At 37.7% G+C, this 17,123-nt stretch overlaps 1 protein-coding gene across 1 annotated transcript in view; it reads left to right on the top strand.

Moving 5' to 3' along the window:
- Nucleotides 1–17,123, top strand: part of idua (alpha-L-iduronidase) — a 132,532-nt gene that overhangs the window by 32,095 nt on the left and 83,314 nt on the right. The window lies entirely within an intron of this gene.

Genomic DNA, 17,123 nt, shown 5'->3' with positions numbered 1-17,123 from the left:
GAAAAGCTTGCACTTATTCTTTCCATTGTTTGTAACTGGTTGCTGTGCTATGTAAAGTACTGACATCCAATGCTGGCTTGATGCCTAATAATGAAAAAATAAGTTTGAAACTCTCCTTCAATGTTGTGGTTGGCCATACTAGATTCATAATCGGACTTACCCACAAGCCATAACAGGCATAAATATATATACGAAATTACTTAAAAAAAAAAAAAGACTCATTTGATGATATTATTAATATTACCCATTATTGCTATATTGTTTATATTGTCATGAAACATAACTATTTTACATCCACTGCTACTACAACGTCAAAGAGCTTGCCTGGTGTCATTTCCAATATGGCATTGCTACTCAAGGATACCTTTGCTTGACTATTGCCTCTGAGATGTCTGTACCCTTCGTTGGTCAGTTGTGTTCACTGTGTCGGGTCGAGCACGTATATGACATTTTGATAAGTGAGGTATAGTCTGCTCCAAATCCTCTGTGGAGAATTACTGCCCTGTAAAAGCAGGTATGGATGAAGAACATGAATAATGCCTTATAAGCTTATGTCTTAACACAAAGACACGTGTATTGCTATCCACAGGAATTTTATCTGATTGTGACACAACTTACACATCAAGTAGTCTTGTTAATTCACAGTAGTCCACATAGGAAGTACACAACTTTTAAAGAGAAGCGTACAGTATGTATGCAAATGAGCATTGAGATGTCTATCCACCAATGTTACCAAGAAGTCCCCTGGTGTCTGGTAGCATCCTTGAGGCTAGAAGAGGGTGCAGGCACATCAAATGTTTCTTTTAAGCCAACTGAATTCATTTATGGGCCACTATTTCCAGAGGAAGGACAGAATATCCTGTGGCTATATCTGCTAAGCACCCACTGGTGCTCCCAGGAGTCCCAACACACCTGCTCTAGATACTCACAGCTAATGGATCGGGTGACCATGGCAGTTTTTGGGCTGCTTGCCCTTCATAATGATAGGTAGAATACTACTCAATATCCTTAAGTACTTCTGCTATGATTTTTCAGTCATCCTCAACAGCTTCTCCCCCTCTCTCTTGTTATATCAAAAAATCGTCTTCATTAAGGCACACCTTGCATGTACAATGTACTGTATATTGCATATTGTGACCCCTTGTCTACATACAGATAAACAGAAGTACAGTCTGGTTCCCAGCATTTTTTTTTGTGTCTGGCATTTCACCTATCTAGTGCTAGCTTTGTGCTGTCTGGAGTTATAGTGGTATGAAATATAGCTTATTGCCAAGTGTCAAGAATAAAGTTCTCCTAAAATCCCTGTCTGAAAATTAAATTTCAGAAACTGCATACTATATACATACCTACATTTATTCTGCCTTTAATAACTGCAGGATTACTTTTATTTTAATAACAATTTGAATGGTGTACTTATAGGGTGGTGCCAACAGACTGACATGACCTCATGAGCTGGAGACACGTAGTTAATCTTCTACTGATATAATGTGTCACTGTGGTGATGAGTAAGCCAAAAATGGAAGCACACTCTGCACACTTGTACCTGCTGGTTGTTATAATCTGATGCTGAAAATGTAGTTTCTCTGATTCCTCTGAGATGTACCAATTTAAAACTCCACCAAAGTAATGCTAGAGTACATATAGTACGTAATCATAATACAAGTGACTTGTAAACCTTGAGCAAAAAATGCAAAAATTTGAACAAGCCAAATAAAAATTTTGTTTACAGGCAGCGGAACAATGCAAAATTCAGTATATGAATATTATGTGAGCTATAGTATATGCTAGATAATACCATTAATATACTGTAATTTACAGAGTGTGGAATTTTAAAATTCTGAGATTGGCAAATCAATGTTCACAACATTCATAGCACCATAGAGAGATATCATAGTTCCTCATGTGATCTCAAAATAAGACAACATTTTCAAGCCTACTGAATCCAGATCACAGTTCGGGGGTCCCAGTACTACTTGGCACATGGCATTAACTGAACCTGCATTGTGGTAGTAATCAACATCTTAATTAAAGAAAGAAACATCCTCTAACAAGACAAGTCTGATAAAAACCTTTTATGAGTCAGTAATCAGGCAGGAGAAATGCTTGTCCCTCTTCATTATTTATTTCACCTGCAGCAGCAAGATGTGAAGAGAGCATCTCTCACTACAGTCTGTTACAGTATGATGAGAATGGTCACAGAAACAAAGGATACAGGATCATAAACTAATTTTGTCAATCAATTTTGTGAATTTCCCCTTGGGATTAATAAAGTATCTATCTATCTGTCTATCAATATATACATTTTACTCTGGTTGGTTCATTGGTTTACACCCAAATGACTTATCTACTCTATATATACAGTACTGTGCAAAAGTTTTAGGCAGGTGTGAAAAAATACTGTAAACAAAGAATGCTTTCAAAAATGGAAGTGTTAATCATTTATTTTCATCAATCAACAAAATGCAGTGAATGAACAAAAGAGAAATCTAAATGAAATCAATATTTGGTGTGACCACCCTTTGCCATCAAAACAGCATCAATTCTTCTAGGTACACTTGTACACAGTTTTTGAAGGAACTCGGCTGGTAGGTTGTTCCAGACATTTTGGAGAACTAACCACAGATCTTCTGTGGATGTAGGCTTCCTCACATCCTTCTGTCTCTTCCTGTAATCCCAGACACACTCGATGATGTTGAGATCAGGGCTCTGTGGGGGCCATACCATCACTTCCAGGACTTCTTGTTCTTCTTTACGCTGAAGATAGTTCTTAATGACTCTGGCTGTATGTTTGGGGTCATTGTCCTGCTGCAGAATAAATTTGGGGCCAATCATACGCCTCCCTGATGGTACTACATGATGGATAAGTATCTGCCTGTATTTCTCAACATTGAGAACACCATTAATCCTGACCAAATCTCCAACTCCATTTGCAGAAATGCAGCCCCAAACGTTCAAGGAACCTCCACCATGCTTCACTGTTGCCTGCAGACACTCATTATTGTACCGCTCTCCAGCCCTTCGACGAACAAACGGCCTTCTGCTACAGCCAAATATTTCAAATTTTGACTCGTCAGTCCAGAGCACCTGCTGCCATTTTTCTGCACCCCAGTTCCTATGTTTTCGTGCATACTTGAGTCGCTTGGCCTTGTATGGCTTTTTGGCTGCAACTCTTCCATGAAGACCACTTCTGGCCAGACTTCTCCGGACAGTAGATGGGTGTACCTGGGTCCTACTGGTTTCTGCCAGTTCTGAGCTGATGGCACTGCTGGAAATCTTCCGATTTCAAAGGGTAATAAGCTTGATGTGTCTTTCATTTGCTGCACTAAGTTTCCTTGACCGATCACTGCGTCTATGATCTTCAACGTTGCCCGTTTCTTTGTGCTTCTTCAAAAGAGCTTGAACAGCACATCTTAAAACCCTAGTCTGCTTTGAAATCTTTGGCTGGGAGAGACCTTGCTGATGCAGTATAACTACCTTGTGTCTTGTTGCTGTGCTCAATCTTGCCATGACATGAAACTGTCTTCCACAACCTCACCTTGGTAGCAGAGTTTGGCTGTTCCTCACCCAGTTTTAAGCCTCCTACACAGCTGTTTCTGTTTCAGTTAATGACTGTGTTTCAACCTATGTGTGACATTGATGATCATTAGCACCTGTTTGGTATAATTGATTGATCATACACCTGACTGTAATCCTACAAAATCCCTGACTTTGTGCAAGTGTAGTAACACCAATTATTGATTTGATTTAGATTTTTCTTTTGTTCGCTCACTTTGCATTTTGTAAATTGATAACAATAAACAATCATTATTTATATTTCTGAAAACATTCTTTGTTTACAGCATTTTTTCACACCTGCCTAAAACTTTTGCACAGTACTGTATATATAACCACCCATACAATCAGATTGTGACACAGACTACGAATGCCGTGAATGTAATTACCCCGATCTACATGCTGTCAAATAAACGAACCACACGCCGTGGCGCAACGTTAGGGGCATCGCCTCTGACGCTGACGTCCGAGGTTCGATTCCCGAGAGGGAGTGCAGTGGAGTGTGTACACCTGATGAGCCCAGAATGAGGGCGAAACACGTGTTGTGTACTCTTTGCATTTATTTGACAGTAAACTATTTCAACCATTCTATGATCTGCTCCTCACAAACTGAGGGCACCGTGGCAGATGTTAGCAGATTGCTGGCCAACCACAAGCGTTACCTGGTAGGTAACCACCCATATAATCAGATTTGTGACACAGACTACGAATGCCGTGAATATATATATATATATATATATATATATATATATATATATATATATATATATATATATATATATATAAAATCCTAAGCCTAAAAGTGCAACTATTTTATGTGACGTTTTTTGTCACGTTTCAAATCTGGCTCATTTTAAAACCTATGTATATATGTTTGGTATCATTCTTTTCAGAATTTATCGAACTTTAATGTGATGTTCTTAGATTTTCAGATTCTTATTCCGTTTTTAAATTATAAACTAAAAAATATCAAGAATTCACTTCCGGTGAGATGAGACTTTGTGCCAAGAGATTTAACCATGCCCAGGGCTGGAAATAAAATACAAAGAGTAGAACAGCTGCTGTACAGGCTTTTAAATGTTCAAAGCTACATGCGAGATGTAGATCACGCGGCATGACCGCAGCAAACCAGCAGCTGAACTAGCAAAACAAAGCTGTATTTGTTTCCCATTGTATCACCATTTAAGAGGGCGTTTCAGAGGAGCAACTGTGTCTCCTTGGGGTGCGTTCAGCCACCCTCTTCACAATGAGAGCGGCAGAGACGTGAAGTGGCTGGCGCATAGTGCAGGCAGGGGAGGTTGGTGAGCAAAGCGAGCAGGGAGCAAACACCCTAGTATAAAATGAAAGTCTATTTTATTATTTTCTGGTTCTTCTTATACCCTTTGGGTTGAGCCACCACCCTTGAAATATCTGTGTATATAATAACTGTCCATTCTGGTTGCTCACAGGACATCTGCTTACTTCTTAGTTATCTTTCAGTACAATGTGTTGTTCCCTTGACCTTTATCTGGTTTTCTGATATGCCTGAACAGTTTTCTGACATTTACTAACACTTTATGCTATTTCTTTAAAATGAATGTTATATTTTAATATGGAAAGGATATCAAAACACTTTATCCTAAATGACTATGTGACCCCTAAGTCTAATTTTTCTTCCACAGCATGTGGTACTTCTCTTTTTCAGAGACCACCTACACGCACATACACCCACATACACACGCATTCTCACATTGCTAACCTGGCATTATTAGTTAACCTTGCATGCCACTGTTTTGTAAAACCAGAGACCCTTAAGAACCGAAAAACATGAGGAGAATGTGCAAACTCAACATGGACAGTGACCCAGGACAAAATGTAAATCAGGACTGTGCTTCCTGGGTTTTCCTCATTCTACACAGATGACTATCCCTTCTATACTTGCCTATAATATTCTGGGAATTTTGGACAGGACTAGTACAATTTTCAGACTCTTTCTGCATTTTAGTATTGAATGTATCTGGAGACAGTTCCAGTGAAACTGATGTTTCTGTAATGTACATATTCCATCCATTGTGTTTTTTTCACCACCTTGCATCTGTAGCTTTTGTTCACTTTTAAGTCTATAGCTGATGAAGAAGGTTCAAGTAATTGATGGATGGATGAAATCATCTCTACCCAAGACTAAACAGTAGTATTTCTTTTGCCTATCAGAAAACATGAATGGTGTTGAAGTAGGCACTGGTGTGCGCTTATTTGTACTAAATTAAACAGCAACTATATTGAGTTTGGACTGGTTCTCTGTCCAAAGTTGTTTCCTGCCTTGTGCCCAGGGTAGGATGCAGTTCTCTATGGCTCTAAATTGAAATAAACAGATTTGATAATGTTGTGTTTTGATGATACAAAAGTATTTTTAGAGTGCTAAAGATACATTAAATATTAATTCTGGCATGTACAGTGTTTGAGTAGATTTCCCTTGCCTTTCTAAAACAAAAAAATACATCCCTATAAACCCTGCACGTCTGGAAACGAGCCCTGTATTTGTGTTCAAATAAAATATGATCAAGCCTACAATTGGCAGACAAGAAGCTGAGACTGCAAGATTAAAGCAATTGGGATAGTTATACTGTATAGAGTACTGTTCTTACACGTTTAATGATTTACTGGTCATTGGAAAACCTTGGATTACTGCACATTTTCTCATCTGTACCTTTTCTAAATGAGGCTTAGATGTAACCTAAGTTATCACTATTTACTTGAAGCCAGCTTCTTTTTCTTTGGTTGCATTTATACACTAGAGCAGTGATTCTCAACAGTCAATCCTTAGGGCTCCCTGTGGTTACAGGTTTTTGTCCCGACCCACTATCTCTTTATTAATAGCTTAATTAAGCAAGCCATTATTTCCCTGTTTCTATGTATTTTGTCATCTGGAAGTTACAAACTGGTTATGATACATTTTTACTGAATGAAGCAGGTATTTATATGTGTTAGATGGATGAGAATTCATTAGTTTTTATTTTTGAGTTTTCAGATTATTTACACATTTATTTGTTAATAAGCATACAAGTGAGTAACACTGAAGTAGTTGCTCCTTTCAGAGAAATTTGTGTTGGTCTGCTCTGCTCATCATTAACTGTCTATATTCAGATACAATTAAGAGAGCAAACTCTATACAAAGTGAATTACAAAAACAATAAACCAAAGGAATTATTTAAAGATACCGAAAAAATTAATAAATGTCTTCATTTGTTAATCTGACACTACTGCACTTTTCTAAATGAAAAATAAAAGACAAAAGATTGATGATGAAATCAATTAAAGAGAACAATGACTGACTGATTCAGGGACTAGTTAGAACAAAAACCAGCTGCTACAAGGAGCCCTAAAAACTGAATGTTGAGAACCACTGAACTAGCATATAAATATGGCAGAGGAACTGCTCATTTTTGACAGTGTCAGTGTCCTTTATATATGTTGTGATATATGGCAGGCCGTTCATCCCGGCCAATACCCCCAAGCCGCCAGGTGGAGCCCTCCCTGCAGCATGAAGGTGCCCCGAATGCCAGCAGGGAATTATGGACATTGGAGTTTTCCTTTACAGCCCTGCTGGATACCATGGGGGCTGCTAGAAGGCTCTGCAGGGAGGAGTAGCGACTATTTGCCCTACGCCCCAGAAGTACGTCAGAGTCACATGGACAAGAGGAATGACGTGCTTCCAGGATGAAGAAGAGGATTTTGTATCTGACCCGGAAGTGATAAGGAGTCACATGGACTGAAGGATGGGAAACACTTCCAGGTCAGGGACTATAAAAGACTCTGAGAAACACCAGAGCGTTGAGCTGAGCTGGGTGGAAGGGTGGCAACGCGTCTGGGAGAGTGGAGGATTGTTCATTGGTTATTGATTGTTATTGTATGAGTATTGTGGAGTGGAGGGTGCTTGATGCACATAATTATTATAAAATAAATAATTATTGGACTTTTACCTGGTATCTGGCATTTGATCCGAGGGTTCAAGGGAGCGATAGTGCCCCCTATCTGTCACAATGTAGAGTTTTAGATTGAAACTATGACTAATATATAATTATATTTGGCAACCAATTTTTATTTTAAAGTACCTTTTACTGGTTGCAATGTGACTATGAGTGGGTTGGGTGGGTCCTTCTAACAACTCTTCATACAAAGAATAACTAAACCAGAGGAAGGAGGAATAACAAAAGGAGTACAGTGATTTGCCTCCAAAAAAGGAGAGGGTAAACCATCATAGGAAAACTCTGCCTATTTAAGAACCTAATTAATAAAATTTACTTAATGAATAAAAATCAAGCCAAATATTTTTAAGCAAAATGGATAAAAAAGAAAATTATACTAAATTATAAAATATATATACTCTTATTTCTCAAAAAAGCAGATACAAGTAAAGAAGGGAAAAGGAACTAAACCAATAATAAACGTCAACATGGAAAAAATAATAAAGCAAAATAAGAACAAAAGGAAGCAAAAATAAAATTCAAAAAGATACAGACAAATTAAGAATAACTAAGATCTAAATATAGAAACAAAACTCTATACAGAAAATATAGAAAGCCAAAGCTAATGCTACTCCATCTGAAGTAGTGACTGAATACGCCCTACTGCCATTGAAAACATTTAAATAATCAACATAAATTACTCTTGGGCAGAACACAAAGAACCAAGAGAAGCTAGTTTATCACGAGTTGAGGTCCGTGGTAGAGCAAGTTTAAAAAAATAAACAGTGCGGTAAGCATGGTAGTCAGTGTGCCGTAGTGTGGTGGAGTGGCTGCGGGGTGTTAATGAAGTGGATCGTGCAGATGCGCATATTCTGGCCAATTACCTTGTTGGCATTCCAGGACACTTTGTTACACACCTGTGCCTACCAGTATTTAAAAGGAGAGACTGAGCAGTATTGGGACATGATTGGAGGATAAGGAGAGCAAACTTCAAGGCAAGATCAGTGGAACAAGTAAGCACAGATGAGGAGTGGAGACAGAGCAGTCGTACCCCTGCGAAGGAGCAAAGGCAACGGTACTCCGAGAGGTGTCCCAGCTAATCTTTATTGTAAAAGTGGGGACTTGGAATTGACGTAGGGCTAGATAGGTGTGTCTTGGCCGAAGCCAAAGAGGGTCGGTTGATGGCGACAGCACCTGTCTGCATTCCCTCCAGCTGAGTAAAATCACCAGTGTGACCTGGAGAGACAGAGAGAGAGCTGTGCTTATCTTGCTGGTGAGACTAACCTGATGCCTTGAAGCTTTTCTAAAAAAGGGATTTTAGATTATTTTTTGACTGTTTTCAACCTCCACAATTTTACAACCTTTTTATGGACTATTTAATAACTTATTATTTTCTGCTCTGCACTTTATTATTTTGATTTTGTTTTAATAAATTTCACTGTGCACTTTGATGCTTCAAAACTGTTTGTTGTCTCTCACTCGCTGCTGTGTCCATCTCAGCTACAAACCACTTGGGGGTCATATGGATGGTTTTATGACATGTATGGCCCATGGACATTGACCCTTGACATGATTAACAACACAAAGAAAACTAAACTAGGACAATTTAGAAAAAGAAACAATATAGTAATGGATTGGTTAACTCTGAGAGCAAGTGGCATATACTGTATGCACGTTCAGGAACCTGTTCAATAGATCGCCATGGAAGTCATTGTGCAGCCTCACAACATGGAATATAATTTGCCCAGTATGTCATGAAAACATAAAGCATTATCTTTTGAAACAAAAATACAGATCATAAATAGTGAAAAAGCTGGATAAAATAAACAACACATTGCAGAATCATTGGAGTTTACATTTAACCATGAAAGGAGCTGGTGCAGCGTTTAGAAGAGGGGCATGAATAAGAATCCTGGCATGGTTCAGCTCAAAGAGCTGAGGAAAGTGAGGCAGATGGTGTTGCATTCGATCCTCATTGACCATTGTGATTGATATCAGAGCTGGTGGTGTGAATGTAAAGACAAGTCAGATGAAAGTGAAACAAGAAGGATCTTGAAGTATCAGAGCAGGGATGGATGTGTATCCTGAACTCCACAGGTACCAAGATGTTACAGTAGGTATCTATATTCCTACTTTATATCTGCTTCTAATAAAATGTTTCTTTTTCTTGGAACGCATCAGCTTCATTAACTGAGGTGTTACTGTACAGAAAAACAATAAAACAAAACTCTGGGAGGATGCATATAGAACAGACATACAAAGCAAAGAAAACCATGCTGCCTCTTTGGGCTTTACAGTATTGTACAGGTCTATCTACTAGCCTAACTCAAACTAACTCCCAGTTCACCTCCTTTGTCACTTCTTTTCTCCCTCTCAGCACAGTCTTCTACCACCTGTCAGTGGAGACTTTGCACCAAATTTTAATACAGGCTCAAAATTTCCTCACCTTTGAGGCCACTTTATTATAGGTAACCTCACTTCTGGTTCAAAGACACTAGGTTAAAACTCTGTTGGCTCCAAGTGTCTCTGCATCTTTCCACCCTTACAGGGGAAGGATAGGCCACCATACCCTGTTATCTGCTTGGTCAGCTGCCCTCCATCATTCTGGGGGAACATTGCACGCTTCCAACCAGGTAAATCACATGCTGTCTTGTAGTGGTCACTGTTTTTACTGCCTTGCAAAAGAACCTTGCATTAACACAACGCTGACGTCCCCGAGTGGCTCCAGATCTACCACACTCTCATATACATGGCCGCATCTGTTGCCATTGTAGCTCACCTTGTGTTGTGGAGATTTCTTGTAGAATTTTCCCCTATCTTTTAGAACCCTGTCTTTGGAAACCTCTTACCAACCTCTTAACAGGGTTTACTCCATGATTGTGGACTTTGAGGGGGATTCATAACCCATCATTATCTGCAACCTGTTGTCCAGCTGTTGTAATGCTAATGCAGGTTACTTCAGCATTTCATCATGAGATTGCAATGTGAAGGCCTGTGTGCCCATAGCTTTGGCATTTCCAACGTCCCAGGGCATTGATGGTCACAACCGAGGATGAACCAGGGCAGGAGAGGAAACAAATGAGATTTACTTGGCAAAATAAGTAACAGTTTATTATACAAACGAGAAATTTCAAGTACAAACAAAATTGTGTAAAACTGTGCATCTTCTTTTAATTTATAATATAGGGAACCTCAAAAATCAGTAAAATCGTGCCATAAAAACTATGTATGTATCAGATTGTGCAAAATAAAATCAAATAAATAACTTAAAATTTATAATGGAGATGCAAACTCTGTGTCGTGCCTTTTTTCTCTTTCCTTGTCCAGAACCTGGGAATTCTCCCTGATGCAGTATGCCGCATCCCCACTACTCGCCACCTCTTCCGGTACCCACTGACTCGAACTACCACCTTGGTCAGTACTCACAGTTCCCAGGGTATCATGAACATCCATGAATGCCACCACATCTGAACCCCCTTTTTCCATTAGCTCCCCTGGCCTCTCTTGTACTTTTCAGCACACCAGCTGTTTAGCCAATGAGAGTGCTTCCACCTGTTGGAGCTGTCACACAGTCCTCTATCCTGCCCTCCACAATTAGTCAGCAAGACAGATATCTCCCAGCTCATCATCCTCACGCTTTACCTCTAACAGGTAGTATTCACTTTATTTTCTTTCTATTTTTCTTCTGTATCTCCTTTCTGCACTATCCCGCTCCCTTTATTCTGCTCAGCCGGTGCCTCCTGATTATCTTACAGCTGCTGCTCGGCAAGCATCAGTTAACACCCGCAAGTGCTCGCCACTGCATCAATGTGGTAAACACGGTTAGTGCTGTAATCACTAAAACGATAAAAGCAATTAACAAAACAATCCACATCCTCTATCACAGTCTCAAGACAAGGGATTGGATGCTTATAGAGTGTTTTAGAAGATTATAAAGTGTGTTCAGCTTTATAATGTATCTGTAATATCGCTTTACAAGTACCCATATTTTGTTTAAATCAGATTTTCATTTCCCATACTGCTGAAAGCATTAATCTAATATTCTGGCAAAATAAAGAAATACTGTCATAAAATGACTAGTGCAGTTAGGCTGTGCAGTTGTTACAGCTCCAGTTTTTCTCTCATATCCCAAAGACTTTTATGTTTGGTTAATTGGAAATTTTGAATTTCTGCTGGTGTGATTGTGGATGTGTGTGTGTGTGTGTTATTGTGCTTTGTCACAGACTGCTTCATCACCCAAGCCTTCTTTTTTATTTTTATAATAATAATAATAATAATTCATTACATTTATATAGCGCTTTTCTCAGTACTCAAAGCGCTATCCATACAGGGAGAAACCGGGAAGCGAACCCACAATCTTCCACAGTCTCCTTACTGCAAAGCAGCAGCACTACCACTGCGCCACTTGGTTTGTTTTGCTTTTCACCCTGTATCACCAGTGTTTAGGTCATTTTTTAAAAGATTTTGTAGAAAAACATAAACCCGACACTGATAGTGTTTCTAGCCCTTTTAACTTTTTTCTGAAATTCTTTTAAAGTTATGCATATATAATACCAGTAGATTGCCATTTTCTACATGTGATTTAAACAGTCACAGTATAATGGCAAAAGCTTTTTCATAGAATTTGTTTGTTTGCCCCCATGACAGTTAACAGTACTCTTGGGGCATTTTGTTGTTTTAGCATGTGAACACCACATGAGGGCTATGTGGTCAATAATATACCATAAATATGTTCATTACCTTCATATAAACCATGGACCATAAGTTTTATTTTAATACTAAATATGTGTCTGACTGTCTGTCTATCTAATACATTTCATGTGCAAAATTAAAAATTCAATCTTGGCATACTTATATGTTTTATTACCTAAACTGTATGAACAAAGAGTTTTAAGAACTTTAGGACATCTATAATTAAATACAATAGTATCTGAAGATTTATGTAGGTTAGAAATGGATGGATTCAATTTTAGAAGTTAATTTTTAGAGTTAAAATTTACTGCTTTGTTGGGAGTCCAAGGAGTTCATTATGAAAAATTATGAAATGCTTTGTGAATATGCTCATTTTTCTGTGGCATAAACACACGAATTATGAAAGGTGAAATGTGCTTGCATGTATATGGCTTTTTTCTGTGCTTTTACCCAGTTTACTATTTTTTTTTCCCACCACTTTATTTTGTTCAGAACAGTGTGTGTGATTTAGTGTGACCTCTATTGGCATTTGATGAAAAATTAATGGCAATTTTTATTACATAAGAAAGCCATAGTTATTAGTCAAGAACCTTTTTTTTTTTTTGATAATTAGGGCTGCAGTGGTTTCATAAACATGCAAAGCTAAACATTTTTTTTTATTATTGTTATTTTTTTTAGTTAGCATTTTAATAATTATGAATGATACCTCTTTATTCCATATAGCGTTATAAATTTGATTATTTCAATATTTGCTTAAGCCTTGAGTAGTCATTATTCAGTTTATGTCAATTACCAAAATGAATTTAGCAGTATAAAATATCCAGCTGTGTTGCAACAAATTTAAAACTTTTTGCTGAACTACAAAATATACTTGTTGAGAACAAGATGCTTCTATAGAAACTGCTGTTTCAAATCAGTTTTTTTATAGCACATTAAAATTTTTCATGGTATCAGCTGGTACAGGGTGCCACTGCTTCTGTTCTGTCAGGAGCAAGGAATATAATGAAATTTGTTTCAGAAATCCAAGCTATAGGTTTTTCTGTTTAGATAAATAAAAAATAATTCCACAGACGTTCCCTCATTCTCATTTTTCAAAAGATTAGTGTCATTTTTAATAACTAAATTTGTAACCATGAAGCTAAGGTTGCTGTACTTTTAGAAAGAGCAGTTACAGTACTTTAATTATGTTTATAATGAACATTGGAACATTCCATACAATAACACGTTGTTCACCAAGAGGACAAATATATCCTTTGTGTGTCATATCTTGTATAGAATTTTATATAGAATTTAAATATATGTAAATGGCTCAGGCATGGTAGATACTGAATTAGTATATAATAAAAGGGGTAAAGGCATGTATGGTGGAGAGAGCGTGTACAGTAGTGTCCAGAATACAGTACTAGGATGCTTGAAAAGAAAGACACCATGATGGAGTATAAAAAATGACAGCATGTACAGCAATAGTTTTACATGTATGAAAGTAATAATTACGGTACTGTTCTGTATGTAAGTGATTCTGTAAGTTGTGTACAGAGGATAGTCATTAGTAATTATGTCAGAAAGGGGGAGAAACAAAATGTAATGCTGTTTTGAGACAAGGATGCTTTCTTTAGGCTTTGCTATGCTAAATGTGCTCAGAAATAATGAATAAGTTGACGGTGAATGGTGAGCAATTAAATGGTTTAAGGTTTTCAGGTGACTAAGCTTTGGTAACAGACACTAACTAAGGTCTACAAAAAGTGATGACACCCAGTGATATGAAGATAAATATGAAGACAACAGTCAGGAGTGTGCATCAGTGGATAGTGAACTAATACAGGAAAATACTACAACAAATAGAGAAAGGGAAAGGTTTAAGCAGGTGAGAGAGTTTAATTATTTAGGTTCTTTAAATGTTAACAATAAATAGTGCAAAGATAAAATTATTGTTAGTATTTTCAGTGATATAAAAGCAAAGAGATTTTTTGGCATAAAACTGATTTGAAATTAAACCAACCTGAAGAAATATCCAAGATGGCAACAACTGCCCACAGGAAGCTCAAGAAGATATTAATCAAGACTACTTTGAATCTCTCTGATGGTGATTCAAATAGTGAGGTGTTTTCATCAGTCTATTACCAAAGCTGCTTAATCCAACCCAGATAGCAGCCGCAAGTGGGCCACATCTGGTTTAAAACTGGCACCTCTGGTTCACTTCTGGCAGCGGCATGATGGATATGGGCCACATGTGGCGCACAGTTTATGAATCCGCCAAATCAGCTTCCGGTACGGCATATGTGGGCCAGTACTGGGCCATTAGCATAGTTCTGCCATTGGATGCATGACTCAGAATAGGGCAGTGACGGGTCATGGTGAGGTGTCTTTAAAATAAAATGCAATATTTACAGTTAGCATATGTCAATATATATATTTTTTTCATTTCAAAATCGAAGATGGTGTGGTTAAGAGCCGGCTACAAAATGCATGTAAATATCAGACTGACCACGGAGTTTTTTTATTTATTTATTTGAGAAATCTCGTTTCTTTGTGACAAGTACAAACAAAAACACATCTCAAGGATGAAATATCGTGAACTTTACAAACTTTCTGCAAATTTTAAACACTATAAACGGCGGGCAGAATTTTCAACAAGTATCCAGCATCTGCCATGACTGCTTTCAGCCTTTTTGTGGATTCGAATTTTCTCAATCTGTGCTTAAAAAAAAAAGGTAATTTCTTTGATTGACATTGTGGCCAGCCATTGAGATAATTATCAGACTGCCTTCTGACGTTCACGTTAGCCAATGAGGGAACACCTTGAGTGACGAACAGTTGCCCGTTCAGTCAGACACTAAAGTTTGTAGTTGACTGATGGTGAAACGGTAAGTTAATATTCGATTATTTAATATATTATGTGTTGGTTATTATCGTTCATGTTAAAATGTTTATATTATGAAAAACGTAACCAATTAATTGCATAGTATGCAAGGTGCTGTAACGTGCTTAAACTGTTATATAAGCCATTTTAAATTATTCGGCGGGCTTTTTTTTTTACTTAAATACTTATGATATCCAGATATTAAATATAATAAGCGGTGACGAAGGCAAGCAAGTAACGTTAAAATTCGGTATTTATTTTAGCACGTGATATATTAAGTTTTTAACCGCTTAGAAACACCGAGATTTTTCGCTGTTAGTGCGTTTAGTTAGCATGAGCGGAAGTGCAAACGTAAAAACCCGCGAATGTGAGTTTATTTTTATAGAGTGAAAGACGCACAATGGTGGAGGTGGCATCAGACTTAAACTTTGTTAAGGTATGTCTTGACAAATAATGAGTGCTCAATTGGAGCTTTTTACAATGTTCCAATCAGAACGGAGGCAACGTTTATCTCATAATGTAGTTTGTCACTGTATAAGCCTTGAATCGTAGCACTATGTATACGTTATATAAATAATATTTTCTTGTCCCTTTCTTTTCTTTTGCAGCATTGAACAGTAGTTGGGCATTGACAGGTATATTTTGGTATTTCATGGTAATATGGACAGGGCAAAATGGAATGTAAAACGCATTAATCTGAGAAAAAGGGCTATAAAGAGGGTGAATAAGTTGATAGATTCATTGGAGAATGAAAGGCAGGTTAGTGGTGGGATTGAAATCACTCACAGTGAAATACATGTGGATGAGATTCAAACTTCTCAGTTTGGTTGTTCTTGTGATGATTTGGAATCCAGTCAGTCAGAGAGTGACAGTGATGATAACTTTGATTGTGGGCAGAACGATTACCAGGACACCCTCCAGGCAAGTTTGAGAAATTGGGCTGTTCAGTTCAGTATCCCTTTAATTGCCTTATCTGCATTACTAACTATACTCAGAATTAATCATGCTTTTTTGCCAAAAGATGCAAGGTCCTTACTGAAAACTAAGACTGCTTACACAGTTGAAATGCTTGGTGGTGGTTCATTTCATTACTTTGGCATTAAACATTCTCTGAGAGCTTTCTTTGAAAAGGTATGGTCAACTGTTCCAAGTGGACACACTTTTAATTTGCAACTTAATTTTGATGGGCTTCCTATTTTTAAGAGTTCTTCACTTCAGTTTTGGCCAGTTCTTGGAATTGTTAAGAATTATATCAAGATTCCAGTTTTGATTGCATTGTTCTGTGGATGTTCAAAACCAAACTCACTTTCTGAATACTTGAGTGCTCTAGTTAATGAGTTAAAAACAATTGGAAAAGGATTTCCTGTGAAAGGAAAAACATTTTTCATCACTTTATCTTCAGTTGTTTGCGATGCACCTGCTAGAGCCTTTATTAAGGGCATAAAATCACACACTGGATATCACAGTTGTGATAAGTGTGTACAAAAAGGAGTATATGTAAACCACCGTATGACATTTCCAGAAACCACTGCAAGTCTTCGAACAGGTGAATCATTTAAAACATTAGATGATGATGCACACCATGTAGAATCTTCACCTCTCTCAGAAATCATAGATATGATTAAGGGATTCCCGCATGATTACATGCACCTTGTATGCTTAGGAGTAATGAGACGTCTCTTGGATTTGTGGATAGGAAGCAATGGCCCACTACAGTGCCGTGTTTCAGCCAGTCAAGTGTCGTTAATTTCTGATAGGAATGAAACCACATAACACTACCAACTTAACGAGTTTGCAAGGAAGCCCCGTTCACTTTTTGAAAGACTACGGTGGAAAGCAACTGAGTTGAGACAATTCTTATTGTACACGGGTCCAGTTGTTTTGAGAGAGATATTTCACTCTGAGGTGTATCAAAATTTCATGCTGCTCTCTGTGGGTATATACATTTTAGCAAGTCCTGAGTACTGTTCAACTATGAATGATTTTGCTAACTCTTTGCTAGTGGCATTTGTCAAGCATTTTAGTGAGTTATATGGTCCTGAGTTTGTCAGCTATAATGTACATGGGCTAACTCA

Source organism: Erpetoichthys calabaricus, chromosome 5, assembly GCF_900747795.2.
Source record: "Erpetoichthys calabaricus chromosome 5, fErpCal1.3, whole genome shotgun sequence".
Lineage (NCBI taxonomy): Eukaryota > Metazoa > Chordata > Cladistia > Polypteriformes > Polypteridae > Erpetoichthys > Erpetoichthys calabaricus.
This window is presented reverse-complemented; position numbering and strand designations above follow the sequence as displayed.